This window comes from Osmia lignaria, unplaced genomic scaffold (assembly GCF_051020975.1).
Source record: "Osmia lignaria lignaria isolate PbOS001 unplaced genomic scaffold, iyOsmLign1 scaffold0041, whole genome shotgun sequence".
Lineage (NCBI taxonomy): Eukaryota > Metazoa > Arthropoda > Insecta > Hymenoptera > Megachilidae > Osmia > Osmia lignaria.
The window spans coordinates 267,501-272,500 of NW_027478182.1; the positions used below are offsets into that span (position 1 = coordinate 267,501).

General features: G+C 46.9%; 1 non-coding gene and 1 pseudogene across 1 annotated transcript; both read left to right on the plus strand.

The window, feature by feature from the left end:
* The first annotated feature begins 1,121 nt into the window (after positions 1-1,121).
* LOC143306960 (5.8S ribosomal RNA) lies at positions 1,122-1,276 on the plus strand. The gene has a single exon (XR_013064219.1). It is a non-coding gene; the product is annotated as a 5.8S ribosomal RNA (ribosomal RNA).
* Positions 1,277-3,008: 1,732 nt separating this feature from the next.
* LOC143306936 (large subunit ribosomal RNA) overlaps positions 3,009-5,000 on the plus strand; it is a 4,449-nt pseudogene continuing 2,457 nt past the window's right edge.

Here is a 5,000-nt window from a genome sequence, read left to right on the forward strand (position 1 = left end):
TCGACCTTTATCTCTCTAACTTATACTTATGGGTCGTCGTCTACTTGATCGGGTACAAACAAGTCGTAAGAAACAAACAAACAAACCACAAAAATACAAGTCGTAAAAAAACAAACTTCTGTTGGTTAACCTACAATATGAAGGATCGAAATGAAAGAAGGATCATATTATTACAAACCGAAAGTGAAGGATCATTAAAATTGAAATACAATATATATAAATATATAAATGTACCCGTCGTTGCGACACCCTAGTTAAATGGAAAGATATAAAAAAGAGAGAAAAGGAATACAGATGACCCGTCGTCTGATCTTTGCTAAATGATCTGGCATCACCGGAGTTTTTTTGGTCCGTGTTGCGTTCGCTCTATTCGAAATGAAACTCGCGGAGGCGAAGAATTGTTAAAAGTTTACGAAGCGTCTAGGAGTGGTTAAAACTGAGAGAGTTGAAACTACGATGTATTAGAACGAGCAACCGTCGAAACTTTGTTTTCGCGACGTTCTTTTCGTCGCTCTCGTCCCCACGCTCCTACGCTTTGGTTGTTTCTTTGCCATCCGTGTTGCGATAAAAAGATTTCTCCATTGTCCAAAAAGGACGGATCGAGATTCCTCTTTCGAGAGGGAGAGAGAGGTACTTGCGGGTAACCTGGAATCTACGAAACACGCACCGTGGTAAGATTCGTGCGTCCGCCTGATCGATGTGTGTTGTTTACGGACCGGCTGAGAAGCGACGATAGCGAGTCTTTGAAAAACTATGTGTCCATTAGTTAGACCGATCGTCGCCGGCCGTGTGTCTGTTCGAATCTCGCAACCCACGATTCAGCGACAGGACGCGCGCTCGCATTCCTTGTGTGCGTTCGTACTTTTCAAGGTTTTTAAATGTACTTTACGCCCGACCGTCGAGAGGAGCGTGCCACTGGGCGTTTCTCCGACGGTTTCCGTCCTTGGACGCGATCGTGTCGTCAACGATCGAACAAACAAACAAATACGTTGGCGACGCCCGAATTCGCTCTCCCGCACGCGCCGGGTGGGAGAGTGATGTGGGTATCGAATGTGATGCGTGTTAATAATGAAAATAACACTCTAAAGATCTAAAGAGTTTGAAATACAAAATTTTACGATTACCCTGAACGGTGGATCACTTGGCTCGTGGGTCGATGAAGAACGCAGCTAATTGCGCGTCAACGTGTGAACTGCAGGACACATGAACATCGACATTTCGAACGCACATTGCGGTCCACGGATACAATTCCTGGACCACGCCTGGCTGAGGGTCGTTTTCTTAACAAAAGACTGCTTGCGTTTGCTTCTCGAAAAAAGAGTAATTCATTTCTTTCTAAACATCTCGCCGTCGTTCAACGAAAGTAGAACGTTTCGGAGCGGGATTATCGAACGAAATTGAAAGAATGAATGAACGATAAACAAAGAAAGAGTCGCAACGTACGAGCGATAGTTGGGCAGTTCGTCGGCGTTTGTCGTGGAAACGATGTGACGAAAATCGCAACCGATACACTAAATGCAGGCCGTTAAAGGAGAGAAACAAATTTCGAAATATCTCTTCGAACTAGCGCAAGTGCGTCACGGCGCGCGAGTCGTTCGTTAAAATTTATAAACGACCGCCCGTGAAAGCACCGAGTTCTCGGAAGATAATCTATAAAGATTCTCCATCCTGCTGGAAGTTATCGGATCGGCGCGATTGTTCACTTGTAGAAATCCACGCTCCCGACGTTGCCAGAAACGATATTTACGAAAGGTGTGTCAAAAATAAACGAAAGAAGCTCTCCTATAAATTTAGAAAAAGCAAACGAGTGAAATGTTTGAGATGATAATTTGCTGAAATGCAAGCTCGAATAGCCCCAGGGTTTCGAATGATTCCCCGCGCTTTATACATCTCTCTGTTTACAAACGGTGTATAAATGAAAGATCGCTTCAGATGGGTCGTCGCTGTTTGACGCGCGATGCTGTTCCTTTTTTTTTGTCTGTCTGTGCGTTTAGCTTCGCTAAACAAGTTAAATGGTTAAAAAGCGTCGAAAAAGCGAATACACACGCGACAAGACAAATCTAACGAGTAAAGGAACGCTCCGCTCCAAGATAAAAATGGTTGTTTACAATCAATACAGCGTTTCGGTACCCCTGATCGTAGTCTAAAACTGTGTAACAAAAGAGAGGAAAGCGAATGGTGAAGGAACTTCGAAGCCTCCGTGGCGTGGCTAGAACTTGTGATAAAAGTATGTTTGCAGCAATTATGCATGCTCCCGTTAAAACAGCATTTCAATGTCTCGCATGGCTTAAAGCTCTAGGAGGCTTCAACATTTAGAATACATACGGACTACTTCGTTTGTTAAAGATAAGCGAAGACCGCGCGACCATCGCTCGGTCGTCCAGTCCTCGAAAGTTTTGTTGCGTTCCAAAGAAGAGACAAATGGGGTTTACCCTTGCGCTAAGGGGAGAAGAAGAGAAAAGCAGTTGTTAAATCTAAGAGGTGTGTGGAGTACATCGCGTGTTGGTTAAAATTGTTAAATGAAGTATACGCGAAATGTTCTCTCGCTCTTGCTTTTCCTCTTGCTTCCGTGGCGCTCGAAAAGAAGGGATGATAAATAAAGAAACCTATTCGAAATCTCTTGTGGAACAAAAAATAATACGGACGGACGTTAAAATTGAACCGAGACGAAATGGATCGTCTTGCGAGTTGTCTTCGCTTTGAAATTGTTAAAAATTGATAAAAGCAATACGACGAAGCTGCAGTCCGCAAAATGTTTGAAGCAAAAAGGAAATAACACGAAAATTATGGGAACGTCGTGTCTCAACTTTTTTTTCCCTCTTGTGCTCGTTTCATCGAACGATAAATACAAACATTTTGAAACGAGAGAGGAGGAAAAATTGAATATGCGAAAGGTTGATTCACGCACAGTTTCTCTACGTGTTTGCTTTTTTGCTTCTTTTCGTTTATTTTTTTTTTTTTTGCATCGAGCATCATTATTCACCTTTCGATGAAACCAAAGAAATTGACGACCTCAGAGTAGGCGAGATTACCCGCTGAATTTAAGCATATTATTAAGCGGAGGAAAAGAAACTAACTAGGATTTCCTTAGTAGCGGCGAGCGAACAGGAATGAGCCCAGCACTGAATCCCGCGGTACCGCCGCTGGGAAATGTAGTGTTCAGGAGGATCCGTTTATCCCGAGACATCGAATTGCGTCCAAGTCCATCTTGAATGGGGCCATTTACCCATAGAGGGTGCCAGGCCCGTAGTGACCGGTACGCGTTTCGGGAGGATCTCTCCTTAGAGTCGGGTTGCTTGAGAGTGCAGCCCTAAGTGGGTGGTAAACTCCATCTAAGGCTAAATACGACCACGAGACCGATAGCGAACAAGTACCGTGAGGGAAAGTTGAAAAGAACTTTGAAGAGAGAGTTCAAGAGTACGTGAAACCGTTCAGGGGTAAACCTGAGAAACCCAAAAGATCGAATGGGGAGATTCATCGTCAACAACGCTGGCTCCCGTTGGTGCGCGATGCCCCGGATGGACCTTCGGGTTCCATTAGCGAGGGCACACCACCTTCGGCGAATGTTCCGGCGAGGTAGTCGTGCACTTCTCCCCTAGTAGAACGTCGCGACCCGTTGCGTGTCGGTCTACGGTCCGAGGCGGAGCCTGTCCGTCACCTTAACGGTGTTCGTGACAGACCCTCGGTTGCCTGGCCGACTGCGCGACGGTACTCAGACGGTATCAGGCCGCAACCAATCCATTTTCGAATGTGTGTGCGTCAGGACCGCCGCAAGCTAGGTTCAGTTATAATTACCCGGATGTACGGACTATGCGCCGTCCCCGGGTCTGGCCAGCTGTTAGCAGGAGGAGTCCTTGGACTGGCCAAGCTTTGAATTACCGGTCGGCGACGCTATTGCTTTGGGTACTCTCAGGACCCGTCTTGAAACACGGACCAAGGAGTCTAACATGTGCGCAAGTCATTGGGATATAAATAAACCTAAAAGCGAAATGAAAGTGAATGTCGTCCTCTGCGTCGACCTAGGGAGGATGGGCCTCGTTACGATTAGGCCTCGCACTCCCGGGGCGTCTCGTTCTCATTGCGAGAAGAGGCGCACCTAGAGCGTACACGTTGGGACCCGAAAGATGGTGAACTATGCCTGGTCAGGACGAAGTCAGGGGAAACCCTGATGGAGGTCCGTAGCGATTCTGACGTGCAAATCGATCGTCGGAACTGGGTATAGGGGCGAAAGACTAATCGAACCATCTAGTAGCTGGTTCCCTCCGAAGTTTCCCTCAGGATAGCTGGCACTCGCTCGAACGTTATTGCGAGTCTCATCTGGTAAAGCGAATGATTAGAGGCCTTGGGGCCGAAACGACCTCAACCTATTCTCAAACTTTAAATGGGTGAGATCTCTGGCTTGCTTGCATCAAATGAAGCCATGAGATTTTATTATTGGATCAGAGTGCCAAGTGGGCCAATTTTGGTAAGCAGAACTGGCGCTGTGGGATGAACCAAACGCAGAGTTAAGGCGCCTAAGTCGACGCTTATGGGATACCATGAAAGGCGTTGGTTGCTTAAGACAGCAGGACGGTGGCCATGGAAGTCGGAATCCGCTAAGGAGTGTGTAACAACTCACCTGCCGAAGCAACTAGCCCTGAAAATGGATGGCGCTGAAGCGTCGCGCCTATACTCCGCCGTCAGTGGCAAGTGGGGCTGGACAAAATTTGGTCCTCCATGAAGCCCTGACGAGTAGGAGGGTCGCGGCGGTGTGCGCAGAAGGGTCTGGGCGTGAGCCTGCCTGGAGCCGCCGTCGGTGCAGATCTTGGTGGTAGTAGCAAATACTCCAGCGAGGCCCTGGAGGACTGACGTGGAGAAGGGTTTCGTGTGAACAGCCGTTGCACACGAGTCAGTCGATCCTAAGCCCTAAGAGAAATCCTATGTAAATGAGGTGTCCTAAAGCTCTCAGTTAAAAAGCAACAACAAAACTGTTAAATATGGCTAAATCGAATTTATAAGAA